The 17,531-nt window shown below is 37.8% G+C and overlaps 1 non-coding gene across 1 annotated transcript; it reads right to left on the reverse strand.

Moving 5' to 3' along the window:
- Positions 1–1,289: 1,289 nt before the first annotated feature.
- LOC134365476 (U6 spliceosomal RNA) lies at positions 1,290–1,396 on the reverse strand. Its single transcript, XR_010022110.1, has one exon. It is a non-coding gene; the product is annotated as a U6 spliceosomal RNA (small nuclear RNA).
- Between the last annotated feature and the right edge of the window lie 16,135 nt (positions 1,397–17,531).

Below are 17,531 nucleotides of genomic sequence, written 5' to 3' on the forward strand. Positions count from 1 at the left end.
ATTTTAACTCAGATGAAAAACTTAAATTATTTGGCAGTCCCATAGAATCCATGCAAGAAACTGAGAAGTCTGGATTTCCAAGGGCCTGATCACAGCATTTGAGAGACAAGTAATGAAATCACCATCACCACCAACAAAACATGGAACCATAGTATGTTTCTTTAGCCAATACTGTGACTCCCTGGAGTGTATTTTTTTCCGGTCTTCAGCCTATTTAATAGGATATGCTGGAAGTGATGGCGAAACTATAGAAGCTCTTTAAAATCCATTCTTTACTATAGATCTTAATTTCAAAAATGTATTCCTTTTATAAACTTGATTTTAATTTAGGGAAAAGTAAATTATTTATTTAACTATCTCCAGTTAGGGAGGGAAACAGAATAGATGACAATGCCTCAAGGTAACACTTATTGTTTTTAAAAATAATACCTAATACCTTTGCAAGTACAGTTGACAGATATTCGCATGGAAGCTCAGCTATGTCAGTCTTATTCTGTTTTCCTCAGTCAAATTAGAAGTTACTTATTGCATCATTTTGTTTATTCTGCCTCAGTAATGGGAAATATGTTTTGGTAATCTTTTTTCTCCATAATTAGATTACATTAACATATTTTATGTATCTTCTTGATTGTCCTTTGATTTCAACATACACCCTTTGCAAAGATGATAGATTTAAGGGTTATGTTCCTAGCTAGAGGTTTGGCATCCCTACTCTGCCTTCTGGGGTGAGTAAGGGTCATTGTGTATCAATTTCCTCATCTGTAAAATAAAATTCTGATGGAGATAAAATAGGATCATATATTCAAAGTATCTAATGCTGGGGAATCATTCATTCATTTATTCATTCACTGATTTATTCATTCATTTTTCACACTTGGTACTTACTTGAGGATGATCTGTCCTATTTTTGGAGTAAGTTCAGCTCATAAAATAGGCAAAAAGAGCAATTTTTTTTTCTTAGAAATGCATTTTTTTCTTATGCTTTCCCATGCATATACTTCAAAGTAACTTTATTCTGTTACAATACTTTGGGGAAGTAATTACCCCAAGAATAGGTAGAAATAGTAATACTTTGAGGTGTAAAATCCTTAGGAATAAACCAATTTAGTTAATTCATTACTTAGTATCCCTGGAGCAATCCTTGTATTCAGAGCTTTGGTCAGGAAGCTTTTGGGTGTTTGCTTAAATTAAAGGGTCTCTAAGCCGCAGCTAGAGCAAGGAATGGCAGATGTCTCAATCTGGTTTCTTGCGCAGGGGCCATGCTAATCTTCTCTGTATCGTTCCAATTTAAAAATATGGAACGCTTCACGAATTTGCGTGTCATCCTTGCGCAGGGGCCATGCTAATCTTCAATCTGGTTTCTGTTGCTTTAACAGAATATCACAGACTGGGTAAGCTATAAACAATAGAATTTTATTTGGTTCATGGTCCTGGAGGCTGGGAATTCCAAGGGCGTGGCACCAGCATCTGGTGAGGGTCTTCTTGCTTCATTATGACACAGAGGAGGGCTTCACATGACAAGAGGGCAAGAGCAAGAGAATCAGAGAGAGCTTGTTTTATAACAAAGCCATTTTTGAGATAACAAACCCATTCCCTGGATAGTGACATTAATCCATTCACGAAGGTAGAGCTGACATTAATCCATTCATGAGGACAGAGGGATTAAGTTTCCAACACATGAGCATTTGGGGGACACATTCAAACTGTAGCAGCAGACTACTTACTTAAATAGTTAGCATCTTCTTAGCTCTATCAAGGGTATCTCTAGCATGCAGAAGTCACCAGGTTATTACAGCTTACAAGTGGGAGATTGTACAGATATTGCTTAATTTTTTAAATTAAGCAATATCTTAAAAAGGTATGCTTGTGGCTGAATTTGATCACTTAATTTTTATAATAGAATTTCTACATGGACCCATGTTATCAAAACTATCACGTAAGTACTTTAAACTACAGCACTTCCTAGCAACACACCCACACAACTGACTTATTTAGTTGTGTTCTATGAAATTGTATGTGAGGAGATTTCTAGAGAAACCATTTTTTGTATTTTATTTTTAGTCACTGAGAACTGATATTTTTCCCACTGACAAAGGGCTTAATAATTAATGATTAGTAGTGTGAATTTTGGAAGAAGCTGTTTACAAATACTCTTTTAGTTTTATGCATCCATGCTCTAGTAGATGATTTTAATAAAAAAACACTTCGCCAGGTTTTACTAAGCAGTTTTGGAAAAATCTGGTCCTAACATTCTTACAGTGTTGCCCTAACCTGTGACTTATCAAGTGGCAGTTGCTTATTTAGTTTTTAAAGTTTACTATATATATGTTCAATATCTGGAAAATTGTTGAAAAATTCTATCAGACTCTCAGTATATTTAGATATTTGGAAATAAATGGCTAATCAACTACTGTTCTTTTAAACTTTCCAGATAGAAAATCATAATCTCAAATGATATTCCAAGATCACCCTGAGCTTTTTAATCTATTTAACAAAAGAATAAACATAGAAATGATACAATGAATAACTTGACCAAAGTGCTCTCATATCATACATATTGTATATGCATATAATACTATAGCTATAATATTAATGTTAGGTAATATTTATATGTTTTCATTAATCCCCATGACAACCTTGCAAACTGTTACGCTTTGAATGTCCCTTCAAAACTCATGTTGAAACTTAGTCCCATGATGGGAGGAAGAGAGGCCTGAGCTGGCCTGAGCTGGTACACTCTTGCCCTTCTCACCATGTGATGACTTCTACCATGTTATGTCACAGCCTGGGGACCTCACCAGATGCAGCCCCTCAACCTTGGACTTCCCAGCCTCCAGAACTGCAAGGGATAAATTTCTTTTCTTTATAATTTACCTAGTCTATGGTCTTTAGTTATAGCAATAGAAACAGACTAAGACACAAACTTTTCAATTTTGTGGAATGAAAAAAATGTGACTTAGTATAACTTGCTCAAGTCAGACTGCAAGTTCCTAGCAGCACTGGGATTCTAATCAAGTCATCCTAATTCCAAACCCCATTCTTGCTCTTTGTCTTGCATCCCAGTGCTGTGTATGTATGTGTTGTACATAACACAGTTTTTGGCATAGAGTTAGCCCCAAAAATTATTTGTTAAAAGATTAATAAACAGTAAATACTTGCTAAATTAGTATAGGTATACATATATTACATCTCTATATTATAGTTTATATTTCCGTATTTTAATAAAAACAAAGGAAAATGGCTAGACCTCACACTTACTAGTCCTATGAGGGAAGAATTCATCAGAGAATATTCACAGAGTAACAGGACTAGCAGGTGTTAGGTTCATTGTCACCCATTGCACTTATGCCAGGCAGATATCAGATTTGGAAGAGAGACTTCAGCTCTTAGGCTGTATGGTTCTTACAATCTGTGATTATGAAGCACTGATCTCCTCCCTATCATGATCAGAAGTTCAGCCCTGTGGTTGCAGCTACTTGGTGTATTGGCTAATGGCATGATCTGTCTTAATTTGGGGAGTACCAGCTCCTCCCCTGACTTAATCATGAGCAATAGTCCATTTCTATTGCTACAGCTAATATGATATGGCAGATAGGCAGCCTATTACCTCCTCAGCACTATACCAGCATCATTTGCCTTAAGCGCTTTATATTACAAGTTTTCATGGAACTTTGCAGGAGACCAACATGCAAGGAATCAGTTTGAATAAGTTATCACTTACATTTTATGTACATTATTGTCTATATAATTATTTTTATATATGTTCATAAAAGTTGTCATTGTTGATGTGTCTCCTTGACATCATCTGTTTAATCCCTCATTGAGTGCATTCTGCTTTTTTTGTTTTCTTCTCTTTGGGGGAGAATATATAAGCCTTCAAATAAAAAAAAAAAGATTCATGAAGGAGAATAGCAGTGATAATGATTGCAATGATAAGATAGAATTAGTATGGGAATTACCTTTGCTTCATACTTTTTTTTTTTTTTTTTTTTTACCAAGAAAGGCCTGATTTGTTAAGGAAATAGATGGAGTGACCAGTTGCCACCTGGTATGATGTAAGAGTATCAGGAACACTTTTTTATTCCTCAAACACTCCCTTTTCTATTGACTACATTTTGCAAAAATCTAAAATAAAATATTTTTCTGTTTAATTAAAGCCTTAAAATGACAGTTCTCCTGGGATGACTTACATGGAGAAACTATCAATCCCTTTTGCATAAAAGAATTTCTGAAAAGTTGATAAGAAAAAAAAATTTGGAGGGGGCCAGTGGCAAGGAGAGCCTTTGGCTCACAACAAATCCTAGGCTTATGTTGCCCCTTGTTACTTTTCCATAAGTCATAAAGCCACTTCATATAACTTGTGTGTGTGTGTGTGTGCGTGTGTGTGTTCTGTACCATCACACTCCGACAAGTTAGTAACCAGTACACAGAGAACCCGCTTCACAGTGGTAACTGAGTTACTAACTTGTGTGAGTGTGATGGGACAGAGCACACACACACACACACACACACACACGTTATATGAAGTGGCTTTATGACTTAACGGAAAAGTAACAAGGGGCAACATAAGCCTAGGATTTGTTGTGAGCCAGTCCCTCAAAGCTCAGGAAAGCTGTCCAGGGGAGATGGAGTCTTGTCTGCTCATGCCCCACTTGCACTGTAACTGAGGGAACCTGGAAAGCAGCCCATCCTGAGTTTTATGTCCTGGGGCCACATGAATGAATCATTGGGCAAAAGAATTGAAGGACATCCTGTTTCTGGAGTGGGGAGACTGGAACAGAGCCTGAGCTGTTCTGGCCAGACCCTCTCAATCTTAGGATGTTACATTCACATTACACTCTACATTTATTCTTGAGAAGTACAAGTGAGAAAAGGGGAAGAGATGAGTTGGTCCAAAGCCAACCAGAAAACTCTCCTGATATTACCTCTTTGTGAAGATATTCCTCACAATTTCTCCTATGGAGCCCCCTTGCTCAACAAATAAGACTGCTCCCATAGCACATGAAACATGCCACAGATTGTGTTATTAACACTTGGTAACTGTTTGTCTTTCTCTGATTAGGTGATCATCTGTGATAGGGCAGGAATTCTGTTTTGTTCAACTTTGTATACTCAGTGCCTACTTAGCACAGTGATAAGTAAAAGGCATACAGTAAAAGTCAATGATCACTTAGAAATAGCTAACTGTCCTCCAAATGGCTATAGAATTATGGTGCTCTGTGGCCAAATTGAGTTCATCCTATTCTCAGTCACAGATTTATTCAGAAATGGCTCACTATTTATCTCAGATTGAGTCACTCAGATTCACATATTTTGGAGGACTCTAAAAATAGAGTAGTTTATACATAAAACAGTACAAAAACACTAGTTTTATAAATGAGAACAGTGTGGAAATTTGTGTGGCCATTGTGATATTGACATAGCATAGATGAATCTATTATCATTTTAAGATTAAAGCAAAGAGAGGAGTTAACTTCTTGATTCCAAAAATGTTCACACAAAATCACATTGTTTTTGACCCACGCTTCTTATGATAACCCATGTTATATTTTTAGAAATCACGTTATAAAATTTGTAACAGTAGGTCAGAATATTTTAATGGAAAGTGAGCATAAAATAAAAGTGAAGTGTAATAGTGTCACATTCTAAGTCACAAACTTGGCAATTAAATATATGACAGTCTGTTCCAGTTGTAAAACAATTTCTTTCTGGTTTTCTCAATATCTTTGTGGTGCATATCTAGACTTGCAGGCTTCGTGTTCATTCTTCCCTCTTACTTCTTTGAGTGATATTTGGGCACACTGAAAACATATATAACGTTACGTTGTCCCAATCTGCTGACTTCTGGGTACTTCTAGTTAAGGTGCAGATCATCTTGCCCACTTTCAGGACTTGGCTTCTGTCCTTGTTGCTTCTTCTGTGAAGTGTATAAATGTCATTTCTCTGTTCAAACAAATTCTTGAGGATTTGGACATCTCCTTCTTTAACCCAGGGCACACACCTCAGCTATGGCTAAGATTCCCGGCATGATGATATCAAAGTCTCTGACACAACCACCACGGCATCACATGAAAACTTCTGTATTTCTTTTGCACTTTTTCCAGGCTGTGGAGAATGAATTAGTCACCATCTCAGGGTCTATTCTTCATCCAACCATGTTATGCCACCATTAGATACTTTGTGGTAGCTACATTCTGTTGTCAGGCTGCTTCTCCAAGGGGTTTGAAATTTTATAACTGTATCATGAAAACAAGGAATAAGAAGGAATATGCCCTCCTCCATTTATATGAATATTTCCAAAAACCTCTCCTGGAATTTTGATTCCAATGCAGAAACATTACTTGCTACCTCTAACTTCCACTTTCTGCATGTCTTTCTTTCCTCCAGGACTGGAAGACCCTTTCCGTTTATAATCATGTTGCTTCACATTATGCTATAAACTGAATAATGTGCCTCCAAAAGTCATATGTTGAAGCCCCAACCCCAATTTCATAGTATTTAGAAATGGGGCTTTGGGCAGATAAAGTAAGGCCCTCATGATGGAATTAGTGCTCTTATTAGAAGAGACACCAGAGAATTCTCTCTCTCTCTTATCTGCATATGAGGACACAGTGAGAAGGAGGCAGTCTGCAAGTCAGGAAGAGGGCTCACCAGTACCTGATCATACTGGCCCCAATCTCAGATTACAGCCTCCAGAACTTTGAGAAAATACTCTTTTGTTGTTTAAACCACTCAGTTTATTTTGTTGTAGTAGACTGAGCAAGACACACTATATCCTTCTTCTTACTGTATGGTTTAATCTTAAGAAGGATTGTTGGGGGGACCAATGCAATTTACAAAGAAGGCAAAATATACTGGGGGTATTTAAGAAGGATTATTGCTATGATGGGTAAAAGAATACAAAGAAAACCTCAAATTCAGAGGTCAAATAATGAGAAATCAAGTATACCTTATTTTTTCAAACTGTTAGTTACAACCCATTATTGGATGGTGCTATGGATTAAACATCCTCCCAAAACTTTTCGAAGCTTAATCCCCTCTGTAACTGCTAAGAGGGTAGGAAATCCTATTATGGTAATAGAAAGATGGGGCCCTGAAGAGGTGATTAGATTGTGAGGACTATGCCCTGTGAATGGATTCATCCATTCATGGAGTAATGGGCATGGTTAGGACAGCTTTAAAAGCAGAGTGAGTGAGAAGCTTAGCTCTCTCTCTAGATCAAGCCATTCGTCGTGTGACACCCTGCCTTACTCTGAAGAGTCACCACCCACCAAGAAGGTCCTCACCAGATGTGTTTTCTAGACTTTGGACTTCCCAGCCCCCAAAACTGTAAGGAATAAATATTGTTTCTTTACAAATGACCCAGTTTCAGATATTTTGCTATAAGCAACAGAGATGCACTAATATAGATGGTTAAAACAATAAAGCAGATCACAGTCAGCCCTTTCCTTTATAATTTAAAATACAACAAAATAAAATAGAAAATATCAGAGTTTGCTTTGTAAAAATTTTTATTATTTAGTTGTATGCATGAGAATGTTTGCTTTATGTGTGTGGATACCAGCTAATAATATAAAATACACTTCTTTCTGAGTCATTATCTATTAGAATTATACCTGGCATACTCAAAGAGATGAGGATGTACACAAATCCTCTCATTCTAGGTCTCTATTGTCTTCAATAAGTAAATATTGATGACAATGCCTTCTGAAAGGGACCATGACCTCTGGGAGACCAGTACAAGATTTTGTGTTCTCCATCTGTCCCCTTTCGATTATACTCACTCTGGGTTTATCTGTAGAGGATTTCAAAGTGGATGATGACACCTCCATGAACACCTTTTTTAAAAATTTTTCTTTAGTTCTTCGGTATTTCATAAATGTTCTTCAACTTTACCCATCCCTCCTCTCAATCTACTTCTGACTCCTTTAATATCCATTGGACAAGTTCATTTAAGTTCTCTGACAATCATTTTTTTCTTCTCTGGAAAACAAGGGAGCTGGACTTGCTTTTATTTAATGTCAATTCCAGCCATAAAATTCTGTAATTCTTTTGTTTTTATATCAGAGGTTTGCATCTATGACAGTATTTCTCAACCTGGAATTTTATGACCAGCCTCTCAGGAGGACATAGTCTCAAGGATTAGAAAACTTCATAATTTGTTGCCATGAAATTTATTTGTTTTCTTAGACTTGGAAACCCAGGCACATTTTTCTGGATGGGTGGCTTATGCAAAGGCTTGGGAACTTCAAGTTGTGCAGCCTAACTGGAGCACATTGTATATTATGAGGCAAAAGATGTAAGCAGTGGTTGGATCATGAGCAGCCTTGTAAGCCAAGTTAAGAATTTTTAACTTTATCCTGAGATCAATATGCATATATGCAGAGTGGGGGTAGGTCATGGGGACATGTGGAAGAGTGTGGAAGGAGTGCGTTACAAGGGAGAAACAAAATCAGGTTCCTGTTTTAGAAACACTACCATGGTGAAGAACAGATTGGAGGTAACACAAATCTGGGTCTGGTAAGGAGGAAGGCTTTTATGTCCTCTGAGTGAGAAATAATATTTGCCTGCATGAGGGCATGAATGGACAGTTGAGAAGGAGAGATGTGGAAAAATTAGAGAGACGCTTTTTATCAGCACCGCACTCTACCGAGTGAGCCACGGGCCGGCCCTAGAGAGACGCTTTTTAGATAGAATCAATAGGACTTGATATTGGACTAGATATAAGAAATAAGTGGAGGGGAGTTGTGGAGGATGACTTTGGCTTTTGGTTTGTGCAACTAGCTAAGTGGTGCTGAACTGGCCATCTTCTGAGAGTATGAGGGTACTTCAAAAAGTTTATGGAAAGATTTGTATATCTTTCAATTCTATTTTTCCATGAACTTTTTGAAGTATCTCATATATTGGGAAATGTTGGTGCAGGCGGTAGACAGAAAATGGAAAAGATATTAATGTGGAGAGTGGGAGACAAATCTATGTAGACAAATATTCTTACACTATCAGGCAGTGTGGGGGGCTAATTTGGAGCAGCATATTATGAATTTGTACACATTTTCTCCAGCCACATTCAATAGCCAGTAGAAGCTAAGTAGTTTTACTAACCTAGAATTGGGGAGAATGCAAAATATAGACAGTAGTTTGGATGGCATCCTACAGATGAAGAGCCATTATAATGTTAGACAGGTGTTTTAAGTACATCAATCTGGGTCTTATAGCACCCACAGGATCAACACATATACAGGGGAATGGACATAGGATCCAACTGAGGCAATTGTTGAAATGCAGTACATTGAGGACAAATGACTCAGCTAGTCCCATCAGGAGACCTGGCTCTCAGAGGTCCCTTTGAGGCAAGGAGGCCTGGCTATAATACACCCCATGGATAGGACTCCTTCCGTGGAGGGAGGTGTGTCACCTTGGGTGAGCAGAACTCTTCATTTTAGGGCAGTGGTTCTCAAAGTGTGGTTCCCGGAACAGCAGCATCAGCATCACGTTGGTGATCATTAGAAAGGCAGAATATTGAGTCCCACTCCAGACCTACTAAATCAGAAAACTGGGGGCACAGACATCTGTACTTTAAGCTCTTCCAATGATTCTAATAAATGGTACAGTTTGAGGGTCACTTGATTCAGGAAGTGTTGAGGGAGACTCAGTTGACATTTGCCAGCAGTAACATTCTCAGCAAGTGGAGAGCGAGTGTGTCACTCCTACAGGGAAGAAATGGGGGATGGGCCACCTTCCCTGGGTAAAATCAGAAAGTCTAGGCAGGGGGTTGTGGCTTCCATTTTGAATTAGGAATATCAAAGGCAGTTTTAGTAGGAAAAACATAGAAGAAAAATTAAAGAATTTGAATATTAATTATAAAAATGTACGGTGGAACAGCCTTTTCCATTTATTGACTTTTTTTCTGTCTCAAGTACTTATCTAAAATACAAAATTAAGTATTCTTTAATGTCAACTATAATTACAACAAATACTTATGGATAAGGAGTTTTATGTAGTGACTAAGCAATATAGAATCTCACTGATTCAAACAAGTTAACTGTACGGCACAATGTGGGTTTTTTGTGTTTCCATTTATTATGGGCAAGCTGGTAATAATTATAGGAGGAGCTCTTGAAAGTAAATTAAGCTCCACTATAGAAATGTTAATCTAAAGCAAATATACCTTTCTTTAGCTATTCAGCATAGTCAAGTTTTTGTTAGAATAAAATACCTAATCATTCATTAAAGCACTCATAACACTGTGTAAAACTTTATTTTAAACCCACATTCAATCCATTCTTTTCCAGGACTGTTGGTTATATGTACACTTTATTTCTGAGTTTCTGCACTTTAAATCCTTGTAACACCAACCTTGACTAAAGAGATATTCATCACCAACACACAATTTATCGAATTCTCAGGACGGTTTGCTGGTTCAGTTCATCAAAGTCTAGTTGCTGTGGGGTGGACATCTTGAAATTTTCCCACTGGTCAAGACTGGTCGTACCTGGGAAATGGTGATCCATCTTGAAAGGGGATAAAGAGAAGACCCATCAAGTCACTTTACCTTGTTTGTAGGTTACATGTAAAGGAATTTATTTTGGCTGAAGTCAGTAAGGTTTCTGTACCACCAGAAATAGAATAAATGCTTCTTGGCAAATAGAAACAAATAAAAATATAAAAGGTTTAAATACCCCTAAAGTGGGAGATTCAGACTCGTGGTTTAGTTGTATCCTAAGAATAATTAGAAGCTCTTTAGGAGAAGATTAAAGTGTAAATCTTGCAATAGAACCAATTTATAACTTGGTAAAATATGGAACAAACACCTAACAGGTAGAGCACTACAGTGAAGAAATACATGTTTCAATTTGCATGTGGTATTTGCTTTCTGTCCGGGTAGCGGGGAGTGGGCGTCCACGCCGGCGCCCGGACAACTGGCTAAACCGCGCTCGGCTCAACGGAACGAGGCCGAAGTTTACTCCCTGCCCCTTTCTCCCCATGCGAGAGGGAGCGGGAGGGAGAGCCCAGGAGATAAGTTAAGTGCAGCCACCGGCCCCAACCCGGCTCGCAAAGGAACACGCAGATGCAGTGGGGGTTCTGTCAAGCAGTTCCATTTATTCAACTCAGAGCCTACATATTTATTCATAAATGGGCTAAATGGGCGGGGGATTCTGGCGGGGGTCTCCACCTAATAAGCCAGTCACCCTATAGGTCATGCGTGCATGCATGGCTCCTGCCTGTGCTTATAGTAAAGATCGTGAAGTGTCCACGAGCCCGGAAGGCTCTCTGCACCAATGATGCTAAGCCCCATAAATGGGGTGAGGTTTTACCTCATAGTCACTCCCCCTTTACATCCTCCAGGCGCCATCCTGAACATGTGTGAAGAACAAAGAAGGGAACAAGCAGTCGTCATTAGGTGTAGCAACCATCTGTGCCAGGAAGGTAGCTGCCACCCAACAGCTTTCTACTTTTTAAATGACCCAATCTCCTAACTGGATTGCAAACTCAACCCCCTGAAGTTGGGTTAGCGATTTGTTCTTTCCTGGTGATGTGTCAGTGTTCATCCTGGCTCTTTATTATTCATCATATTACTGGTTCAGAGGAGAGTGATGACAGAAAAGAGTAAGCAAAGCTTGTGGCTTCTTAGAGGATAAAAGGGGGAAGCTGAACTTAGCAGCTTGCGATAGCTTTTGATTAGTAGTGGTAGTCTGAGTGTATCCTAAAGGGAAAGGGAAGTGGCTATGGAGTTCTGTTGTAGATGAATCAGGTGGTTATCAATTATCCCAATGTCATTAATACTTTTTACAAGTGAGAGTTTTCTCTTTTTTTTCCATCGAAAACTCCACCAAAATTATTTTCTTGACTTGCCCTATTTATATTGCCCGAATACATTTCTTCAAATAGAAATTTTGAAAATGTTTTTTTTAATTGACAAATAAAAATTGTATATATCATGTACAGCATAATGTTTTGGAATATGTATAAATCATGGAATTGCCCAAAAGTGAAAAACACATTCTTTATGTCATACATCTGTCATTTTTTTGTGCTGCAGGCACTTAAAATCTACACTCTCAGCGATTTTTAAAATATAATACATTGCTATTAACTATAATCATCCTGTTCTACAATAGATCTCTTGAACTTAACCTCCTATGTAACTGAGATTATTCTTTGACTAGCATCTCTCCAACCCCCCTCTCCCTATTTCACCTAACACAATATCCTCCAGGTTCATCCATGTTGTCAAAAATGACAGGATTTTCTTCTTTTTCAAGGCTAAATAGTATCCCATTTTGTGTATATGTGTGTGTGTGTGTGTGTGTGTGTGTGTGTGCCATTTTCTTTATCCATTTAGTCATTGGTGAATACTTAGATTGATTTCATATCTCGGCTATTGTGAATAGTGCTGCAGTAAATGGAGGTGTACAAATATTTCTTGTGCACACTGATTTCTTGTCTTTTGGATGTTTTCCCAGTAGTGGATTGCTGGGTCATATTGTAATTCTATTTCTAATTTTTCAAGAAACCTCCATACTTTTTTCCATAATGGCCTTACTAATTTGTATTCCCACCAACAGTGTACAAGGATTCCCTTTTCTCCACATCCTTGCCAACATTTATCTTTCATGTTTTTGATAATAGCCATTCTAATATGTGAGTTGATATCTCATTGTGGTTTTAATTTTCATTTCCCTGATGATTAGTGACGCTGAGCATTTTTTTCGTATACCTATTGCCCATTTGTATGTCTTCTTTTGAGAAATGTCTATTCAGGTCCTTTGTTCATTTTTAAATCAGGTTATTTGTTTTCTTGATGTTGAATTGTTTGAATTCCTTATATATTTTTGACATTAACTCCTTATCAGATGTATGGTTTTCAAATATTTTCTCCCATTCCAGAAGTTATCTCTTCACTCTGTTGATTGTTTCCTTTGCAGTGCAAAAGCTTTTTATTTTGATGTAATCCCATTTGTCTATTTTTGCTTTTGCTGTCTGTGCTTTTATGGACATATGTAAAGAATGATTGCCCAGACCAACATCATGGAGATTTTTTCCTATGTTTTCTTTTAGTAGTTTTAGAATTTCAGGTCATATGTTTAAGCACTAAATCTACGTTTAGTTGACTTTTATATTTGGTGTGAGGCAAACATCTAATTTAATTCTTCTGCATGTGAATATCCAATTTTTTCCAACATCATTTATTGAAGAGGCTGTCTTTTCTCAATTGTGCATTCTTGGCACCTTTGTTGAAAATCAATTGAATGTAAATGTGTGGTTTTATTTCTAGGAAGAAATAATTTTTGATGTATACAATTTATATTAAAACCAGAGTGTGAAGTCATTTACTTGATCTCTAAGTTTATTCCCTTTCTCTTAGTTCACTACATTTCCTCCCGATTCCCATGACAACTATATGCTTCAGGAAGCTGACGTGATTGGCTGTATAAAGGTGGCATATCGGCTCCCTGGCCATACTGGTTTGCTCACAAGTAGGCCTATGGCTTAGGTGTTCCAATCAGAGTAAATCTTAGGGTATTTATTTGGAGGTTGTGATAGAAATGATCTTCTCTGCTGGATAGGGATGTGGGAATTAGATTTCTTGGGATCCACTGTCATTTATTTTCAACCAAGAAGAGAGAAGCCTTCAATGAATGAAATAAACAACCAGGAAGAAGAGGAAGATGAGAGATGAAAATAATAATTATAATAAATAAAAACAAGTCCTAGTAATACCTTTTGAGCTGTGGTTAAAACACTATCTGCAAGCTTTTTCAATCACAAAAGCAACAAATTATCTTTATTAATTCAGCTTGAGTTGCCTTTTCTAATACTTGCAAAAAAAGGCATTCTGACAAACATGGTAATCTTCCATTCTCCAATCCCTAACTCAGATGTAAAACAAAATAAAACAGAAGCAAAAACATACCAACATAAGTGGAAATATTTCTACACACTTATGAACCCTTTCTGAATTTCTGCATGATTTGTATATCATGGGTGCATGCAGTACCTTATTTTAATTGCTTGTCTTCTTTTAACATACTTGAAGCCATATATGCAATATCAATGTGCTATTTGAAAACTGCTTACTTTGTTTCCATTTTCTTCATTTGTTTTTAGTGAAACAATACACAATATAATCAAAGTATTATTTAGAAGTTAGGAGGGTTTCTCAACATTAACAGAAGACCAACATTTATAAACAAAAATCCTGTTTCATTCAAATATTTTGCTCATGGTAATAAAGAGCACAAGGAAAAAGAATGGGAAATCAGAGAACAAACAAATTGTTTCTTCTATTTCAAAGATTACCTGGAGGTATTTGCTGCTCTTTACTATATAATTAGAAAGATGCATTATTTGAAGTTAAAATTTCCAATGTGTAAAAAGCATGTTTTCATGAATATATTGATCTAAATAATTTAAAGAAAACTCATACACTTTTATCGCAGGTCAGAACTCACCAGTGGAGCTCCACTGTTAAATAACCAAAAACATGTTTCTTCATTTTTTCTTTTTACTTGACTGCATATGTATGTTTATGTAATAGTTGTTGACTGTGCTTTCTAGTGTTCTTGTGTTAAAGTATTAAGGGGCTACTATCAGGAGCTCACTAGGAATGTTGGCAATGAAGGAAATAATTGGCCATCTTGGAGAAAAATTCTAAAATCAATATTAGATTATAAATCTGTGGACTTATGACATACCAGATAGGTTCTGTTGAAATATTAATGTATTTAAAGAAAAAAGGTGGCACACAGACAGGCTATCAGTCACCCATGGAAATTCAGAAAAAGGGGCCATCTATTATTTGGGAAAATGGTAATATAAAACGAAAAGGATACCCTAGTCATTGGACATCAAGTTATGCATGTCCCATTGGCAAGGCTAGATCTTGGATTTGGAGCCAGGAGCCTCAAGTCTTCCTGATCTGACTCAGAGTGAAGAGCCCAACTCTATTGTGAGATGGAAGCATCAGGTGTCCTCACCTACTGCCATTAAACATCCATTTCGTCTACCTACCATTATTTTGATTCCATGCTTACAAAGAAATTTGATTCCCATGTCTGCCTCTCTTCAGTTTTGTGGTACTTGTCACTGTAATATTTCACAATAAATCAATACGATAGGCTTTGATTATGATTACTGCATAGCCACATAGTTTGGCCACTGGGAATTATTGATTTATCTTACCCATAAGATTGCAAGCCTTTCTGAAGAAGTAACTCTGAATTTTATCTTGGTATACCTAAAATGTAAGGACAGCACTTTATGTAAAACTGAAGGGAGTGTACTGAATGGATGAATGGATACACAATAGAATAGGATAGGATAGGATAGGATAGGATAGGATAGGATAGGATAGGATAGGATAGGATAGGATAGAATAGAATAGAATAAAATAGAATAGAATTTGGCTCTCAACCCTGTTCAGTTTCCTTGTTACTAATTATAGTAGATTTATATAACGACTCAGCTTCTGGTCAAGATGGCAGAATAGATGGTCCCCAGCATCACTCTCTCCCACAATCAAGCAATTTACTACTATAAAAATGCATCAACAGCCAAGCTGGGGCTTCTAGAGCTCAGGGGAAGAGGAGGAGAGACCTACAGAGTTTTCGAAGGTGGGAGAAGCCATGATGAGAAAAAGAAAAAACTGCTTGGAGTTTTTCAGGCTGTGGCCACTTTAAGGCTGGAGCTGCTGAGCACATGGAGAAGGATCCAGCAGAAGCCGCACCTGTGTCCTTTGGATGGAGTAGCTTGGAGGCAGCAGGGTAGAAGGGGGCCTTGGTGGCCCCCAGGACAGCAAGACCACTAATAGGGTTGCCATGGACCCACACAGAAGTGAGGAGCCACAACAACTGAAAAAAAGGAGCATTCAGAGCCCGGTGAGTCATCACAAGGGACCAGTGTGCCCATCCCATGGGAAGTGTTTGGAGCACAGGTGGTTTGGAGAAGGGCCCAGCAGGAGAACACTGTGACACAGCAAGGACAACAAATCCACCCCCCAATCAGCACAGGACCACTCAGAGGAGACTGATCAGGAATATAGAATTGCATGGGGTGCAATTTGATGAAAAGACTCAGGACCAGACCAGAGTTTCTACACAACCCAGGTCACTGGGTCTCTGGAGAGCCGGAAGTACCTATAAGGTCAACCATTAAACCCTGAGATGCAAAAAAATGCCTTCCCTAGGGAACCAGCAGCAAAGCAGCAATTTAGCTCAACCACAGGGCTCAAGTGCTGGTTCCTAGAGGAAGTTCCCCCATTTTAGAAATAAGCAAAGGACAAAAAATTAGTTCTGGCCCAGGCACACCATCAGTGCCTGGGGGCCTGCCCAGGGACCCAAGGCTTGGAGCTGGAGACCGGACCCCCTTTCCACAACCAGGCACATCACCAGTGCCAAGGAGCATGCCAAAAACGTCACCTCCATGTGGGTGGCCCATGTAACCATGGCTGCTGTGAAAGTGGTTAGACATCCCCATCACCATGCAGATGGTCCCCCAACCACTAGAGTGAATTGACACAGGAAGAGTTACCAGGAGAGACCAAAGAAAAGAAGAGGATGTCTCTCTCCACAAAGACCATTCCAGAGTGACAAAAGAAGCACCTGCTCTATGATAATATTGGGGGACCTGAACACACTTCTTAGCATTGGACAGCTCATCTAAGAAACAAATCAACAGAGTAACCATTATTCTTTCAGAGAGAAAGAAGAAATCTAGGGTTATCAGTGGTGGGAGGGGGAAGGGAGAGGGGGATGAGGAGAGATTGGACAAGGGGCATAAAGAATAAGTACAATTTGTAACAATGTATATACTAGTAATATTGATTTGATCAACAAATGTCAACACTGAACTCCAAAAATAGGTATAATCAATATGATTCAATAAAATAAAAATAAATAATAAAAAATAAAATTTAAAATTTTTTTAAAGTTAAAAATAAATAAATAAATAAATAGATAGATAGATAAATAAATAAATAAATAGTGACTCAATTTCTTACCTCTCACTGTATTCATACCTGTTGCTGTATACCTTTGGCAGAGTCCTTGAACTCTGACTCTTGGGCACTCTTTCCCTTGGTGAGCATTACACTATGTTCTTCTTAGCCATGATACATGTTTTTATATATCTATGAAGAACTGTAAAAATATTAATGCTTTATCATTTTTTGTTTAATAATGTTCATCTTACCTGTGATTTATGGTTCCAAATATCTATGAAGAATTGTAAAAATATTGTTTTATTATTTTCGTTCAATAACATGACTTTTTTGAACTGAGAATTGAGCAGAATCCTAAATTGTAAAGCACATTTAGATAACTACAAGAGAGGAGATGACAGAGATTTTCTGAGATAATCACATGGGATATCCTTATGAAAAATTAGGAGCTGAGAAGATAAAGCCTATTCATGACAAGTTAGGGTCCTAACTCCAAAATCTTAAGACTGACAGTCTTCTTGCCCAAGTTTACCTCCATTCAAACTCATCCAGAAAACAATTTCCCACAGGCAGATCAGCCTTGACAGACCCT

The sequence above is a fragment of the Cynocephalus volans genome, chromosome 1 (assembly GCF_027409185.1).
Source record: "Cynocephalus volans isolate mCynVol1 chromosome 1, mCynVol1.pri, whole genome shotgun sequence".
Lineage (NCBI taxonomy): Eukaryota > Metazoa > Chordata > Mammalia > Dermoptera > Cynocephalidae > Cynocephalus > Cynocephalus volans.